Source organism: Myxocyprinus asiaticus, chromosome 49, assembly GCF_019703515.2.
Source record: "Myxocyprinus asiaticus isolate MX2 ecotype Aquarium Trade chromosome 49, UBuf_Myxa_2, whole genome shotgun sequence".
Lineage (NCBI taxonomy): Eukaryota > Metazoa > Chordata > Actinopteri > Cypriniformes > Catostomidae > Myxocyprinus > Myxocyprinus asiaticus.
In genome coordinates, this window is record NC_059392.1 from 18,866,109 (window position 1) to 18,885,733 (window position 19,625).

The window sequence follows — 19,625 nt, forward strand, 5'->3', positions numbered from 1 at the left end:
CTAGCGACAAAATCTCAACATTTTCAACAGTCCTCCATAAGAGAGCAGAGAGTTATAAGCTACAGTGTTGTTCACTTTTCTCTCTCTTTTTCTCCCTCTCTCTTCCTCTTCTAGAAATATGGAGGCAACGCCTTGAGGCTTTCCAGTCCCCATTGTGAGGGCTGCCAGTTCTGTTTGGGCTCATTGTTCTCAGCTAATCAGCCGTGGCAAATGTGGAGCCCTCCAGCTCATTACGTATTCGCACTCAGAAGTGACCATGGGAAGTTTTTTGAGGCCCTGCCCCAGCGTGGACTGATGAATTACCTGCCTAGACGTCACCTAGTGAATCCACGCAGTGCTTTCTGATGGGACTGTCGTCCCATCGTTCATCCCGGTGGTCAAACAACCCCCTCCTTCCCCTACGCCAACGACCGGCTTGAGTTTCGCTATTGCTGTGTCGTCTTTCAGCACCTCTGCCTCCCCCTCCACACACTCTACGCTCTGTTTACAAACTCCTAACTACGGCTGTCCTGATGAGCTTATACAAGAGCTGTTGGCAGTAGTGTCTGACATTTGTCCTTCATGTACCAAGGTAGAATGTGATATCAAGTCTAAAAGATACAATATTCCTTTGACCTTCTCAATAAATTATAAATGAATAAAATATATTTATTTAGATATAAATTAATTTATAATTAAATGTGACTTACCAGATATGTGTGCATAGTTAGGATAACAAAATAAAAAGCCTCATCATCTTTTAAAAGAAAGGAGAAAACACCTCCCATATCTTGTTTCGATGACGACAAAGATCATGTGTCCAATCAAACTTCAGTCAAACATGGTATTTTGCCACAAATCTATCATAGAAGCTGGTAAATTAGGCACATGCCAACATGACCTTATCCTTAAAAACCATGAACAAAGGAAAAATATATCCAATGTAAAAAAAAATCTGTAGCTCAACAGGTGGAGTTGTGTTAGCAACGCCAAGGTCATGGGTTTGATTTCCAGGGAACACCCAAACTGATGTCATTTTTGATAAAAGCATCTGCCAAGTGAAAAGTGTCATTTCAAAATCTGTGGCCTGAGCAAAACCATTTAAGACCACAGATCTAAAGTTATAGATTTAGAAAAGCACATGAACATTTGTGGCAGTGGTGCTTTTGAGGTTGTTTAGATGTTCTGAATGAATTAAAACCTTATTTTAGTAAGTAGTAGGGGGTTGCGGCTGCCAGTTGTATGGGTTAACGTGACAATAATTTGAGTTGACTCACCCATCCAGTCCTCTAATCCCCTGGATATACTGCACTCATACAGGTGTCCACACAATCCAATTATCACCGCCATGCTTGAGTAGAAAAAATAAAAGAAAAAACAGAAAGAGAAAAAGAGGAGGGGATAAAATCAAGTCAAACATCTAATGTCAAGTTTGCTGAGTATTCATGTACAGTCAGTATTCCTGTAATTGTTTGTTCCAGATTTTAAGGCGTGTCTACTGTGATTTGGAATCTGTTATTGCATATTTAAATGCACGCTGAAATTAATGACTGGATTCTCTGGTAATGGAGTAGCTAGCGAGTTTTTCTACTCTGTTCTTTTGAGTAACTTCCTTCTGAATAACACTCTTGTGGCACACACTTTTGTGTGCAAGTGAAATTGATATCAACTTTCCTTTCGTTTTATTGCCTCATTTCCATTACTGATATGTGAAACAATCAACAAAACACCAAAACAATGCAGGAAACCACACTTGCAGGTGCATTCATAAAATCCCTGATGTGAGCCAAAGAAAATCTCATCCAACCGTCTCGCAACTCTCGACTTGTAGAGCTGTACCCCTACTGGTTTGGTCACTAAAATAATAGCATTGGGCAGATTTTCAAACATGTAATATACTTTCTTTCTCCTCCTTCTGTTGTTGAAGGAAGAGGAATGAGTTTCCTTCCTTGTGGGATCCCACTGTTTGCCCCCCTATAGGGACAAAGAATCTTAGATAGAGGATACGCCTCCTGGTACACTCCCCCTTCAAGGAGCATGTTGAGGACTGTGGGAAGACCCAACATCCATTGACTCCCTCACAAACATGTTGGGCTAAAGCCCTGTCCGTGCAGTTGGTTTCATGACGGAAAGACCCTCTCAACAGATGGAGCCAATCCCACTTCCCACTTGCATTCTAAAATCCAGCTTTCATCTAGAGCAGAGGTTTGCAACTAATTTTGCTTCAGAACCCAGATTTGACATTGAACATGTGTGGCAACCAGTCTTTGGGAGTAGAAAATGCTAAAAGTAGCAATGCTACTAACTTTTAACAGTAGCTCCATTGAGTAGCACTATAGCATCACAAAATGCTACATTTATCACATCGTATTGAGAACACAGCAATGGAGCTGAGGGAGTAATCAAACACAATCACCTAAATCTCTCTAATGTAGCACTTGAAATACCAAATAATTTTTAAATGAACCATTTGTAAAGAACCGGTTAAAATAACCGATTCCCTTATATTTAGCGTTGGGAACTCTGATTTATTTTAGTGGGTTGGTTCTATCGGACTGTTCATGTAAATGAATTAGTTCACAAAAATGATTCACTGATTCACTTGCACCCAATTTTTGTGTTTTCTAGTTTTGTTAACGTATATTAACTATAAATGTATGTTCAATTTAATGTTTTCACCCTATTATGAAAATGAACCATGACTGTAGTAACCATGTTTTTTTGTTGTTGTTTTTTTTGGCAGAAACCATGGTTTCTACTGACCATTCTGATTGGTCAGTAGCGCCATTTAGCAGTCTTATATTTCTGAGTAACAACCGCACATCAGGGGTTTAAGACATATCAGAGCGGTCGCAAGTCATCTTTCCAACTTCTCAAATCACTGTGCAATCCCTAAAAGTAAGCTTATAAAATAATTTAAACTCGAATCAATGTTTCATGTCCGTTTACTTATTTATTTGGTAAGGAGTCTTGCAATAAGCTGGATAATGAGCAGTCAGACAGTCATTATTTTCAAAATAAACACCAACAGAACTCTGACGCAAACAGAGATGGAATTCAGCCTTATCAGTGATTTATTTCTTCTTACATAATGACATAATTTCAGCACAAATCAATATTTCATATCCATTTATTTATTTATTTGGTTAGTAGCCATGTAATAAGCTTTGCATCGGGGTCCTGATCACCTTGTTGGGGTTTATTTTGCGATACAAACCGGCTGACTGTACATTTTCCCTTACTTATTACCCTAAAATCATGTTAATACATATATTGTTTACATCTTGTGGCTATACTTTTGAAAGCGTGAGTATTTTAACTATTATTGATTGGCCCTATTCACTTCCATTGTAACTGCCTCACTGTAACCCATATTTTTGTTTGTATTGTGTTTTTTTTTAAGAAAAGGAGGGACTTTTCTTCAAAATAAGAAATAAATGTTTGTGGTAATCAACATTATGCCACAAATGCTGTCGACTGAACTTAACTTGAAACTGAATCCGGAATATACCGGGTTTAACAAGACTTAAGCTCAATAGGAAAGCTCCTATTTTCTTAATCTATTTTTTTATTTTATTTTTTCACTTGTTTTGTTCATGGTTTTTGAGGATAAGGGCATGTAATATAACCTGTTCATGTTGGCATTTGTCTAATTTGGCTAGGTTTTACTAAATGAAAGATTTGCACCAAAATACTGTAGCGTTTGATTGGACGAGCAGCCTTTGAAGTTAACAACAAAAGTTATGGGAAGTGTTTTCTCCTACATTTTTAAAGTTGATAAGTTTATTTATTTTGCAATCCTGACTATGCATGATTATATAGTTTGTGCGCTTGTATTATTTTCATTTAGAACTGTTTTACCCTGCTGCTCACAACCCAATAGACCTGTAACCCGTTTTAGGTTTGCAAGCCCCTCAGTTCAGAACCACTGTACTAAAACTCCCCCTACCCTCTTTCTTGCATTCCTCAATGGCTTAGTGGATTGATTCAAGTGTTCGACTGTAGTTGCAAGTGATACAATGCTCTTGTTGACTTTAATTCTGACCTTCTGAAGTTAGTAATTTGTCATTAGAGCCTTGTGTGTTTGAATTGTGGTTTACAGTATATCTCTCCCATTCTTATAGCTGTCTTATACTCATATCCCAGTATAGTCCAAAGTAAACCAAAGTGTCATTAATTATTGGAAAACAATGGGATGTATGGCCCCAGTCACAATAGTCCTTGGAGAGACATAACAACTGGATAAGCAAACCATGAGTTTTAATTGGTCTATGCTAAACCGTCATGAGCTCAGCTAATGACAGCAAATATCCTTATAGGAGTTCCATTTGAGCCCCAACAAAAATGGTGTAGCTCTGCAAATATAAACCCACGTCTCTAGTTTATGAGTTTGAGTTTAAGGTTTAGCTGCTTAACCACAGACGGCAAACAGAAACATTGGCAGTTGGATTTCGACCCATTTAAAAAAAAAAAAAAAAAAAAAGAAAACGGTGTTAAAAAGAGATATTTTCAGGTTTTCATTGGTTTCCATTGTAGTGCTGTGAAATCATAATTAGAATGGACTGAATGGTTGAGTTACCAGTCATGAGTCGCCAAGTCACAATAGTATGGTTAGCTAACCTTGCTTAAAATTCCGTACTGGGAACTGTTTTCAATCATACCATACCTTTTCATACTTTGGTTAAGTGCTACTGGAAGCGTTACTCTGAACTGCTCGGCCTGATGCTTTAAAAGTGGCCTGGGAAGTATTTATCACTGCACATGGTCAATACTTTACCAGTTTGGAGTTCAAAATAGAACTTTATAAAGCAACAAGTAGTTAGGAAAGAAAGGAAATAGTTCACATGGACTTGTCACATTCCAAGACGTTAGTGCTGCCCTCCCACACCTCCATCAGATGGTAACTGACAGGAAGCTGAGCAGGAGTCACAATAGCCTACCATGATCCAAAAAAGATACCCCAAAATGAGAGGAACCCTCTGCCATCACCCTAGAAATGCATTCAAGTGTCGGAATAGTTGAAGACATGTGTTCCTCTTGAGCCATCCTTGGAATTTAGTCAACTTTATAGAAGAATACAGGTTGGAATTGGAGGGCTTCCATTCATGGATTCCAGCATGGTTTGTGTATCTCTATAATGTGGGAATATGGTGATGAGAAGGCCATTGTAGTGGTAGGTGGGTTGGACATGTATAGAGGACTCCAAGATAAGTATTTTTTTTAGGATAGGTTATGGGTAAACTAACCAGGGCGGCATTTCCCAAAAGCATTGTAAGCCTAAGTAGATCGTAGAAACCATTGGCGCCAATGGCCTCTAAGATCAACTTAAGCTTGCAATGCTTTTGGTTAATGCTGCCCTACCCTGATAATCATAAGATTTATATAGAAATTTATCCTTGCCCTGTCCAGACCTTGTTGCTGGTCAGTTTGCTTTTGGATCACTTCTGGGGCCTTAAAGGGGAATCACACAAGAGTTGCATTTTATCCCAATATCAAAAGAAAAAATATATAATATGTCACATAAAGAGATTTAAGCATATTTTAGGATCAGTCCTGCATTGTGACATTTTGCATGTTGACATTATATCCTAATTAAGCGTATTACCGTAAAATTTTATTACCGTAATTTTGTACATTGACATTATTTTTAGGATAATTAAGCATGTTCCCCAAAAATGTCATTACCATAAAACAGTGGTTCTCAATTTTGTATTTTGTCATTATTCCGATCATAATTAAGAGTGCCCCCCCCCCCCCCCCAACATAATTACGGTAATACAGTGGTTCTTAATTTTGTATTTTGGCATTATTTATATGATAATTAAGCATGTTCCCCAAACATTTCCTTACCGTAGAAAAGTGGATTTCAATTTTGTATTTTGAAATGATTTCTAAGATGATTAAGCATGTTCCCCCCAAATTTAATTTACGTAATGCAGTTGTTCTCAATTTTGTATTTTAACTAATGCTGTCAGTCGATTAAATTTTTTAATCATGATTAATCGCATCATTTTTTTCGTTAATTGCGATTAATTACAGATTTTTAAAATGCTGACATTTTTCACCATACAGTATATACTTATTTTCCTGTCAAAATGCATTATTCCCATCTAAGGAAAGAAAACAAAACAATATGTAACAATATAATGCTTTATTAACATTTTCCAAACAAAGCCTTCCACAGTATAAAGATAGAAATGCACTAAAATATCACCAATTCAAGTAACATTAAACGTTTCCCAAAGTCTAAGTTGGAGGTTGACTAACTGAAAGAACAAGACTGGATTCTCAATTTTGTATTTGAACATTATTTCTATGATAATTAAGAACGTTCCCCAAAAATGTAATTACCAGTGAACAGTGGTTCTCAATTTTGTTATTTCTATGATAATTAAGTGTGTTCCCCAAATGTTTCAGTAGAGCTGTCAGAATCAACGTGTTAACACATGCCATTAGTTAAAAAAGATTAACATGTTAATTTTACTTAAAGGAATGTTCTTGGTTCAATACAAGTTAAGCTCAATCGACATCATTTGTAGCATGATTTTGATTACCACAAAAAATGATTATGACTCGTCCCTCCTTTTCTTTAAAAAAAGCACAAATCTGGGTTACAGTGAGGCACTTACAATGAAAGTGAATAGGGACAATTTTTGAACGTTAAAATACTCACTGTTTCAAAATTATAGCCACAAGACATAAAGGATATGCATGTAAACATGATTTTAGTGTGATAAAATCACTTACAAACCTTTTCCGGGTAAAGTTATTGCCAATTTTACAACTTCGTTACCATGACAATCTAATGTCAACAAACACTAAAATCCTAAAACGACTGTAAAAATGACAATTTAAACAACTTTACAGCTCAAATAATACACAAGTTTTAACAGAAGAATTAATGTAAGTGCTTTTATAAAATTATAAGCTTCACATTTCTGCCTTTAAACCTTCCAAAAATTATCCTCATTCACTTCCATTGTAAGTGCCTCACTGTAACCTCGGTTTTTGCTTTTTTAAAGAAAAGGAGGGACGATTCAAAATAAATTTTTGTGGTAATCAACATTATGCCACAAATGCTGTCGATTGAGCTTAACTTGTAACTGAACCCGGAACATTCTTTTAATCGCGACTAACACATTTACCGTTAATACAGCATAAACACTTGTTGGAAGGGTGGAACCTTTGCAATGTGGAATGTGGAACATTATACTGACGCACATGCCCCAACACACACAACAGCGCTTCCTTTTCAGTGATAAAATGATGGGGAAAAGAGCTCTTAATGCTATTTTTTTGTACAAAACAATCCCAGATAAAACTTATGACAGAAATCAAGTATTTGTTTGTAAGGTTATTATTAATTACCACAGAAGCATGTCAAGTTTTAACTATCACCAAAACACAGAATGAGACTGCATTTTTTTGTCTGCAAGTGCTTTTCTCATGGAGTTCAAAATGACGTGACACTGGCGTTGCCACTCAGACGCGAATCATGAATGCAGCTTCGCGATTGCTGAAGGAAGATGGATATCCATATTGTTTACCAGCTGATTAATATTGTGGAGGATGAGAGTTTAAGATATTTAAATCGCATTGCAGTGAATATGCAACCTCTGTGGAGACTAGTTCTTTAAATTAGTCAAACTCCCAATTAGACTTTTGGAAACGTTTAATGTTACTTGAATTGGTGAAATTTTAATAAAGCATTATATTGTTACATATTGTTTTCTTTTCTTTTCTAAGATGGAAATAAATGCATTTTGACAGGAAAAGAAGTACATATGGTGTCAAATTTCAGCATTTTCAAAATCTTCGATTAATCGCGATTAACTACAAAAAATGTGATTAATCATGATTAAAAAATAATAATTTACTGACTGCACTAATTATTAGCATAATGAAGTAATTAATGTTTTTGGTCTCGCATGAAAACGTCTTTATCTACATTATTCTCAGTGGTTATTCTCATTTGATTATCATTACTGTAATACAGTATTTTAATTTTATTTTTATTTATTTTTTTTGTATTTAGTTAAATCAGCACACTGAAGGCAGTACAATAAATAATACCATGATAAATACTTTACAATAAACCTATTCCTTTTTGGCATTACAGTACTTACAAAGAGATTTGTTTTGAATTAAACAAACAATCCAAAAATATATTTCATTTTCTTAAAGGAAATCTAATTCTTTATTTATTTCTTTTGACACTGGAGTAAATTATCTTCTTAATATGTTATTAACCCTAACAGTTTTAAAATAAGTATCCAGTAAAGTATTGCATCAACCCTTGAATTGTTTGTTTTCCAGTTTACTTAACTGGAACTAGTCTATAAGAAGCTATATCAATTTTTGCTGTTCCTCTTGAACACTCTATTTTTCATTATTTAGTGAAAAGGAAGCCTTTGTTTGCTCCCCAAAGACAAACCTCTATTGGAATCTCTGTTCAGTCTTGTTGAATCACAGAGCTCCTCATAAGACAGTTTCGCCTTTTGACAAAGTTTGGGGCCGCGGAGAAAGAGCCGCCTTGTTTGAGACTTCACAGTACAGCTGGCCCTCTTTCCTCCAGTAGTTTATTAGACACGGGCCCTTAATGAATGGGAGCCGCTGTTACAGTAAGTGACAAATACTCGCCTTATCTTGCTTGCCACTAGCGATCTCACATATCCACTGCTCATAATTCCTCCCATCATAATGAGGGCTTGTTGGGTACTGGCAGCATCCACAATAATCATCCTTCAGAGTCAGTTCATGCCATCCCTGACTGTGTTTTCTGGCTTTATTGGGGTACAGTAGCATGAGGCTTTGTTTTGAGCATTGCGAAGAGAGGGACACAAATAAACAGGTTCAAGTAGGGTTAAGCCCTTTACAAACGACACGATAGAAAGCAGCACAGCCCTGTTAGTGGCCATCTCTTGTTTCTAATTGCTTAGTATAAAATAAAAGGAATGAAATGTAACCGGTAAACATTGCGATGACATGAGTCAAGCAGGTCTGGGTAGATCTCTCACTCTACAGGGTTGTAAAAGGTTGCTGTTTTGACATGAACACTGATGACTATAATGCAAAAAAAAACAAAAACAAAAAAAAAAATTTAAATAAATTCTTAATAATTTTTGACTCTTTTTCCAGTAAAAATGTCCTAACATCCTTAGGCTAATAAAAATAAACTTCAGGATATATTCTCTGAAAACAAATTAATGTCTTTTGCAATTCTGCTTCTCAAGTCAATGTGTCTTGTTTTAAGGATGTTTATTTTTACTGGTAAATAAGACAAAAACAATGTTTTGCAGCACAGATGTAATTTTCAGTCATTAAAATGCTTTAATATATTGCAAAGATGATGTCTTACCTGTCCCACCTTTGTTATTTGAAGCTGCATCTGCCTTTACTACGCGCAACACAAAAGAAAAATGCTTTCATGGTGCGTTCAAACCTGAATTGGTTTTGCCCTCATTACCTGCTGCTTCTCTTTCGAGAAAGTAGATGGATTCGAAAAAACATTCCTAAGACTGCCTCTAGTCTGGCTGCATATTAACTGTATTTTTGCCTTTGCTCCATTAGAAATCTTTCATTCAGTGTGTAATCCTGATTTGCGAGTAAAAACACGAGAGGGTTTGGTGTGTCACAGTCGCAGTATTAAACAAACAAAGGTGTGTGTTTCGTTTGAATTTGCTAATTCTTTTAACGTTTCAACCTGCACATGAGAAATTAATAAGTGGCACGCATACCCATCTGCAATGACATAACATTTTTGTATGTCAGCATTGGATTTTGAAAGGAAACCTTGTAAAATAGTCTGTTCTCAACATTACTTTCTGACACTACATATTTTCAACCCAAGTGTGGATTAAAAGGCCCCTTTTGTTTTCACACAAATGATGTTTCTCCATCAATATTCTATAAAGAGACATTTCTTTTTTTTCGATCTTCATGCACTTCACAACCAGAAAAAAGCACATTTTTGCTTAAGCCCCATCGTACCCTACTATACTGTCAAACATGGTCAGTCAGGCTGCCCGCAAGAAAAACATTTTTTATCAACATATTAATAACTACACTCTTGACCAACACAAACTAGTTATCATTTTTACAGTTTAGAAGCTCTACTTTACAATAATGTAGGCATTATGACTGAAACTGAACAAGTGCTTTGAAATTTGCAGACAAATCAGAAATGTTCCGTTTTGATAATTTATTAAATATTTTGCACTGTTCATATTATTGTAATTAGTAAAAACATCAAACTGATCAAATAGCCATGTGTCATATGTTGTTGTAAAGCTCTCAAAGATTAGAATACAACAAGCTAATTTGTTTCACTCACAGACAAATATATAGCAAGTAATAGTTAAGTATATGTCTTTGACAAATATGTTTCATGTGAACATGTGTTGCTCATATGCCTCGTTTTCGCTTATAACTTCACGAAAAATAAAACGAACATAAAATATCACATAACATTATATAGAGGAGCCGAATATCTTTAAAACCCACACACAAAGTAATTGGATGCATAGATCATTAGATAACCCACACAAAGCACAATGTGCACACAGCATCTTGCTATCTGGCATCTTGTTATCAGGCTGAAAACATGTTAGCTTTCCTGGATCAGATGACATCATCGGAAATGCTTTAGTGTCATGTAACGCTAAACCAATCGTATTGGGTTAAGATTGCTCCAACAAATGGTGATAGTCCTTTATATTTGGGCAGAGAGTCATGTGATCAATCAGTCTGATTACATATGGCCACCAGGAGATGGTGCCAAGTACATGACACAGACTCAATGATGACTCAAATGGCACAGAATGAAACTCCTGTGAAATCTCATTACTAAAATCATGTCTGCATACTATGCAAACCTTTAGTCATTAGCTGCTTTTCAACCATTAGGCCGAACAGTTCTCATCAAAAAAACGTTCTGTTCCATGCCGATCCAGGCCAGCTTGCGTGGTTACGGTTTCTTTTTCCATTGTGGTGCAGTGAAATCAGGAGAACGTATGCAACAGATCCATCTGTTGGTGATGCCGTGAGAGGTAAACATTGAAGCGAGTGCAGCGCGCTATGGAGGATGATCTCATTTTCCAGTTTTTAGGACTGCTTTTTTCCCTGGTTTTACTCTGCTAACAAACAGCAAAGACACGGACCATATCGCAAAAAGGAAAGTAAAGAGAAAAAGGCGAAAGGTTTACCATCATGTGCTGAGGGCTTGTGTTTGATGCCAGACATGAACATGCAGAAAGGTAAAAATTCCCTGACTAGCTGAAAAGGATATTTATTGACAAAATATTATGTAAGTATTATATGAAAATAGCATATGAGAATATATTGATGTATTTTGAGTTTAAATGAGCTAGTAATCTACTTCCCTGATGGAAAAGGTGTTTAGAAAAATAAATGTAGGCTACAATACTAGTTAAACCATCATAATAAAACCATGACAATAGACTACACGAGTTGCCACATACTAAAGTCATTCCACCAGCTCGGTTGAGAACGGTTAGCTTACCATGCCCAGAATCCCGTGCCAAGAACAGTTTATAATCGTGACATGCCAAACCGTGCTCCAGTGGAAATGCTACTGTAACCATTCCATACCATGCTCAGAACCGTTCGGCCCAATGGTGGAAAAGCGGCTATTGTTGTGTTTGCATGTGTAATTAGTTCTTATGTACAATTATTATGTTTTATTTGTTTGGAGAGGCTTTTAGACACTGAGATGTTTTTGGACACTAGGATAAATTATTATTTGTAATGCTATAGCTTTTGATTGTTTTGTCTTATCAACCTAAAATTTACTCAGTTACAGGTGACATGATTGGGAACAAAACAAAGCAGTTTTTCGGAGCCAAATTATTTACTCCCAGAAGTATATAATGTCAAATCAGAAAAATAAAAAACATATATATTTAATTTGGAATTTTTGAGACTCTGAATGTATCATAATCTATGTCATAATTTTTTTAAAGTTTTCTTTAAAATGATACAAAACATTTGACCCTCCTTGTTGTTGTTGTTTTTTGTTTTGTTTTTTCTCAGTTATAAGCCTATAATTTGGGGCATGCTACTGAAACAGGGAATCTTTAAAATACCCTCAGAGCTTAAAGGGTTAAATTAGATTTTTGAATTGAATAAGATTTTAGATGTTTCCATCTTTAGATCATGAGGGGATGAGATCTGGACTATCATCCATTACTTTATGTTATGTTATGTTATGTTTTGTTATATTACATTATGTTATATAATTATGTTATATAATTACAGTTATGTTACAGTTCAGTCAGATTTTCTAAAAAATGTGCTTTATGTGGTAACATCTAAATTAACTGGTTTTATTCATGTCCAAAATTTTATTTAAACAACTGAGTCAACCTGACTACTCCAAGAAAATAATTTTCTTCCCTTCTGCTTCCGTCCTGAAATTACACGTTGACACCACTGATGCTATAAGCTACAGTTCTTATGTGTTTTGTGACTAAACATCATTTAAAAGTGATTTTTGAAGCTACAGCAAAGTGTTGTATTTGGAATACACCACACAAGTATAATATATAATATAATATAATATAATATAATATAATATAATATAATATAAAACATGACTACTTTTATAACACATTTATAGTGTTTTTTATAGCGTTGTTTTGTTTGTTTTGTTTGTTATTTTGGAGCTCAGCTTCAGTCCTCTTTCACTTTCACTATATGTAAACGAGTGGCCAGAATATTCTTCAAAACTTCTCTTTTCCACAAAGAAAGTTAAATGGGTTTGGAAGGACATGAGGGTGAGTAAATGATGGCACATTTTCAAATCAATTTTGGATTAAATATTCCTTTATGGTTAAGATCGTGTAGAAATAATTCCTTAAGGCAACAGCTGCACATTTTCACTTGATTTATGTTCATTTAAGTGAGGATTCCTATTCTGCCAATACACATAGATAAAAGTGTGCTGCTGTTTATGATCTATTATCATAATTACATTATCATTCAATTATCATTAATTATTACAAATAAAAATACACATGGCCTTAGAAGAGAGAGCGTGTTGAGCTTTCTAAAAGACACTGCACTGTGCTGTGTGTGTGTGTGTGTGTGTGTGTGTGTGTGTGTTTGCACGCACTCTGGTATGTTTGTCCCAGTGAAAAGAGGGCCTGTGTTCAGCCCAGCCTGGGCCCCTGTAATGCTGCAAACACCACGGATTTGGCCTTCTCTTTTGTTGTCCTGTGTGCTGACATCACACACTGCTGATGGGCTAAAATCCCTCGTTCTTCAGCACCAGCACTTTTGAAACAAAACTGCAATGGCACTGATGAGTAATGCCAACTTGCCAAAAATACCTCATTAATCATCACCCAGCAAAAAATAACATTTTAATGAACAATTGTGTGATAAAACTTTTTTTATGTAGTAGCCGCAGCGAAAGGGAGACATTTTAGCCTTATAGTTAAATTAAATCAAAATGTATCCTACTTAATTTCTTAATTCACATTCCTGGTCTTATTGTGCAAGATTCATTGGTGTACGTATGTGCATGGTACTGAGGTTCATTGAAAAAGCTGGAAAAATCAAACAAACTATAGGATTATCATATATTAAGTTACATTACGTTATGTTGCGTTATATTACATTATGTTATGCTATGTTATGTTCTGTTGTGTTACGTTACATTACGTTACACTATTTTGTTACATTGTTATATCATGTTATTTTGCTATATTATGTTACGTTACATTATATTACATTATGTTATGTTACGCTATGTTAAGTTACACTATGTTATGTTATGTTACATAATATTGCATTGTTCCATTACATTATATCATGTCATTTTGCTATGTTATGTTTCAATATATTACATTGTTATGTTACATTATGTTACGTTGTGTTACATTATGTTATGTTACATTATGTTATGTTACACTATGTTATGTTACGTTCCGTTATATTACATTATGTTATGTTACGTTCCGTTATGATGTTATATTATGTTATGTAATATAATTATGTTACATTACGTTATTTTTTGTTACGTTACTTTATGTTGCATTATGTTATGTTCTGTTGTGTTACATTATCTTATGTTACATTACGTTAAGTTGTGTTATATTACATTATGTTATATTTCATTACGTTATATAATTGTTACATTACGTTACATTACGTTATGTTACATTATATTACATTATGTTATGTTACGTTGTGTTACGTAATGTTATGCTATGTTATGTTATGTTACGTTATATTACATTATGTTAAGTTTTGTTCTGTTATGTTATGTTATATTATGATATGTTATATAAATGTTACATTACGTTAAGTTATATTACATTATATTATGTTATGTTCCATTATGTTATGTTATGTTATACTATGTTCATTAGGATACACTACACTAAGTTATGTTATGTTAGTATTTGCCTATATAGGCTTATTTTTATTATCCAATATATAATAATATATAACATACATTATTTATTTTGTTTTGTTCCGTTGTGTTATGTTATGTTATATTGCATTATATTACATAATATTATGTTATGTTATGTTATGTTATATTTTGTTACATTATATAACTGTTACATAATGTTACATTACGTTATGTTTTGTTACATCATGTTACATTAATTATGTTATGTTCCGCTGTGTTATGTTATATTGTGTTACACTATGTTGGTTATGTTACATTATGTCACACTATTTTATATAACATTATGTTATATTACATTGTTTTTTATGTTATGTTATATAATTATGTAACATTACATTATGTTAAGTTCCGTAAATAAAATAAAATTAGAAAATTAATGTATGATAATATAATTAGCCATAAATCAATAAATTGCAATTGCAGTTACAAAGTGGCCGCATGATTGTATTACAAATTAAATTCAGAGGGAATGGAGATATTATATGTAAAGATAAAACTGTCTATCTTAGCTCGCCTTCCTACATTCTTCCTCTTCTACAACCCTCACATCTTCCTCTCTGACACCCAAAGGCGCAGTCCCCTGCACCGCAGCATTGTTGTCCTGCATTGATGTCACCATTATAAATTGGGACCAGATCTTTGCTTGATCAGTGATGGTGTGTACATGTATCTATGTAAGTACTTTCATGTTCCATCGTCCTATTGAGCACATGCAATAGGCAACACTGTAAACCTCATTATATATATATATATATATATATATATATATATATATATATATATATATATATATATATATATATATATACTGATACAGTCTTCACTGACCCAGCAGGTGGAAACTCGACCCACAGATGAATTTGTGTAAATGAAACATTGCAAGCACTCATATGATAAACACAGCAGTGATTGTGTAAAAATAATAGATTATACTGCACAAAAACATATATATTTAATTATGTAGTTAATTAGTTTATGTACGAGCATAACTTTAAACATTTCCCAACAAGGTAAATTACATGTATTTATAACACCAAGTTATAATAAAATTACAATGATGAGCACCACTATACATTCAGATTTCAGCACTTCACACAGGGACAACGACTCCTGTTTCATTAAGCTATAGTACATACATTATGGAAGTAAAATGGGTTGTGAACTCCAATCCATGTTGACTTTGTTAGTTGATACTCTTGATACTTATGTGTTCTGGACAATTCCTCCTTCGCTGTTCATCAGAGCTCGGATTAATGGATGTAAAGATGGTATCTAAGAAGTAGAAGTAGTCAAAGTATGTTTGTAACATTAATAAGCATCATCCAAACAAGTTCTATAAAGACACATGGAGGTCTCACCTTGAAGAATTTTTTACAAAAACTTTCACGTTACGTTATTCTGGAAAGGTACCGATTGAAGGCCATGTAGCAAAATGTAGGTTTTACTCTATAGACAGGACGAATGAATCTAAAAATGGTGGCAAAGGTGACCTTATTCTGAAGCAAACAAACCTGCATACTCACACACCCAGCAAACATTCTGTCACTCATTTGAGCCACCAACGAATCACCTGATGCTGTAATAACAGCTTGAACTCTTAACAGGACTAAAGAGAGCGCTTGAGTTGTTCTGCACCCCAGCTATGAGTATATCACAGTTCACTTCTGTCATAACTACACCAACAATCACACACTCTGGGCTTTCTCCAAGCATTATCTTCTCCAAATAGCAGAATTTTTTTTTCTATGATTTTCCCAGGGGTCCAACATTTCTGAGCAGTGTTTCCTGTTTTTTCTGCAGTAATGTGACAAGAGTGGGATGATACCAGCTCTTAGACCCATCGTCAAAGCTGCACTCAAATGCAATCAAATACAATCAGCAACAATCTGGCACGCGCCTTCCACACTACTCACTCGCTCACTGAGTGCCCAGCAGACAGCCTCAGTCTGTTAAACGTGACAGATGGAATCGGCCACGAGAGTAGAGCCCGAGCTCTGATCTGCGTGGTGAGTCAGTCCTTTGATCGCGCAATCTCCCCTGTGACTAGCCGAAATCATTTAAAATAACCGAGAAGGTTGACTCTGATTTTTGGGGCCACATGTAGTTTGGCTTTCCTGAAAGTGAGTAGAGTCCTTCATCCAGATATGAGGAGGGGGTTGAGATCTGGTCTATCATATATGATATGTTGTTATGTTATGTTTTGAGTTGCGTAGCATTAAGCTTTCATTATTTAAATTTAAACACTTCTATCTGCAGTTTCAAACTTACCGAGATTCATTGGAAAAAGATGGAAAAATCTTGAGACCATGAGGGGATGATATCAGGACTATCATATGTTATATTATTTTACAATTTGGGCCGTCAATCTTAATGTGTTAATGCTTGCACGCGTACATTTTTCTTAAGCGCGATTAACGCATTTACAGTTAATACAGCATAAACCAGCATAAACATTGATTGGAAGGGTGGAACCTTTACTATGTGTCCGCATGGAGTCCTTAGACTGACTAACACATCACATATACACAACAGTGATTCAATGTCAGTGTTAAAGTGATGGGGAAAGGAGCTCTGAACGCTATTTGTTGTACAAAACAAGCCTAGATGGGACTTGTGACAGAAAACAAGTATTTTTCAGCCTAGGTAAGGTGCATTTTAATAACCACAGAAGCACGGCAAGTCTTAACTATCACCAAAACGCAGAATGAGACATTTTTTTTTGTCTGCAAGCACTTTTCATGGTGAGTTCAAAACACCGCTTGATGTTGGAACTGACACCCTGACGCAAATCATGAAAGCAGCTTCACGACTGCTGTAGGAAAACGGATATCCATAAAGTTTACTGGCTGATTGATATTGTGGTGGATGAGAGTTTAAGATATTTAATGCCCATTGCAAGGAATATACAACCTATGTGGGGACTAGTTCTTTCAATTAGTCAAACTCCCACTTAGACTTTGGGAAACGTTTAATGTTACTTGAATTGGTGCTATTTTAGTGCATTTCTATCTTTATACTGTGGAAGGCTTTGTTTAGAAAATGTTAATAAAGCATTATATTGTTACATACTGTAACAATCCTAAGATTGTTTTCTATCCTAAGAAGGAAATAAATGCATTTTGACAGAAAAATAAGTATATTTTGAGTCAGATTTCAGCCTTTCAAAATCTGTGATTAATCGTGATAAACTACAACAACAAAAAAAATGTTTAAAAATTGGGGGGCTTTTAGGTTGCGCGATCCAGTTTGGCGATCCCCCTGCTCGAAAAACCCATCAATAATGAAAACGAAACCTCGGCCTTGGGGGCCTTGGAGATAATTGGCCCCAGGGCCTTTGCCAGTCATAATCCATCCCTGGTTATGTTACAATATGTAACACTGCATTAGGGTACACTATGCTAAGTTATGTTTCTTTGTGTTATGTTACTTTGTGTTATGTTGCGTTACGTTATCTGCCATTATAGAAGCTTGAACACTGCAGTTAAAAACTTACTGAGGTTTCTTTCATAAAACTAACTAATATAATTTCCTACCACATACTACATAAAAACAACTAGCTAAAATCTGGCCTATCATATATGTTTTGTTTTGTTATATGTTATGTTATGTTATGTTGTGTTGCATTTAGGGATGCACCGATACCATTTTTTTCTTTCCCGATCTGATTCCGATGCCTGACCTCTTAGTATCGGCTGATACTTAAATCGATCCCGATCCGATACCAGTGTTGTTGTTTTTCTTAATCAGTTTAGAATATCTATACCTCACTGCGTGGAACTGATTGGGGCTGCTCTTTTCTATGTAAAGAAACAGAAACATCTACAGTATCTATACATCATTTAATTATAATATAGAAAAAAAAAAGATTAAATAAAAAATGTGAAGCCTATTAAGAAACACTTTATTTTAAAATAGTCTACTCTGGCTAATGCAGCAGCAAGATTTACAATAATTCCATTGAAAATCTTCAGTAGAAAATAAGCTAGTTCTCTTTATAATTGTTTTTCTACGTGTATCTGGATTCAGTTGTAATAGGATATCATTCCATTTTTCAATCACACAGTTATTTTTTGGAACCCAGTCAACTTAAATATTATTGTAATTTTATATAAATAAAATACTATTCATAAAATCATAATGAAAATAAAAATAATAATAAAAAATATTATTATTGTTATTATTAATATTACAAATAACAACAATAAAAATATTTTAATAAATATTATAATTTAATTAAACAATAGTGATCTACAGTTTTTCAGTCATAATTTCTTAACTTTAAAACCTGGGGCTTCTATTTTGACGGAACACTCCAGAAAGATGTTGACCTTAAATTAATATTCCGAGTTCAACAGAAGTTAAGCTCAATCGACAGCATTTGTTGCATAATGTTTATTAACACACACACACAAAAAAATTTAGACTCATCCCTATTTTTCTTTAAAAAAGCAAAAATCTGGGTTACAGTGAGACACTTGAATGAAGGTGAATGGGGGCCAATCTGTAAACATTTAAAGACTCACTGTTTCAAAAGCATAGCCACAAGATGTAAATAATATGTGTGTTAACATGATTTTAGTGTAATGAAATTACTTACTAACCTTTTCTGTGTAAAGTTATATCCAATTTTACAACTTTGCTGCCATGACAACATAACATGGTAAACCCCAAAACCCCTAAAATAACCGTACAAAAACACAATTTAAACAACTTCACAGCTCAAATTATATAAAAGTTTTAACAGAAGAATTAATGTAAGTGCTTTTAGAATGTGATTAGCTTCACATTTCTGCCTTTAAACCTTCCAAAAATTCAATTTTAAGTGTCTGGATGAAACCTAAATTTTTGCTTTTTTTTAAAGAAAAGAAGGTACAAGTGGATGTTCATTTTTGAGTTAATCAACATTATGCCACAAATTCGATTGAGCTTAATATATTATTAAACGCAGCCTTTTGGTTGCTATGGTATGTCTTCAAGAGACTTTAAATAAAATGCACAAGTAATATGTACTAATTTAATGGCGCTTTTATGTTTCTATTATGCCATTTATTGAGCTTGACAGTAACGACCATGATTAACATACAGTATGGGATTTTGATCGGACTCGACGGACCGATAAACTATCCGGTTAAAACTGTCAGTATCAGAGCCGATACTGATTCAGGTATCAGATCAGTGCATCCCTAGTTGCATTGCATTAAGTCAT

At 34.6% G+C, this 19,625-nt stretch overlaps 1 protein-coding gene across 6 annotated transcripts in view; it reads right to left on the bottom strand.

The window, feature by feature from the left end:
* LOC127438150 (transcription factor Sox-2-like) overlaps window positions 1-19,625 on the bottom strand; it is a 77,352-nt gene that overhangs the window by 5,226 nt on the left and 52,501 nt on the right. For 3 of the 6 annotated variants that reach the window (XR_007896655.1, XR_007896656.1, XM_051693493.1), the window contains one exon: window positions 1,257-1,330. The exons of 1 other annotated variant lie outside the window; for it this stretch is intronic. The gene's annotated coding sequence lies outside the window, so the exon portion shown is untranslated. Of the gene's footprint in view, window positions 1-1,256; window positions 1,331-9,337; window positions 9,460-15,469; window positions 15,692-19,625 lie in introns of those variants that run through there. 2 more of the 6 variants (XR_007896657.1, XM_051693496.1) reach the window with 2 other exon arrangements.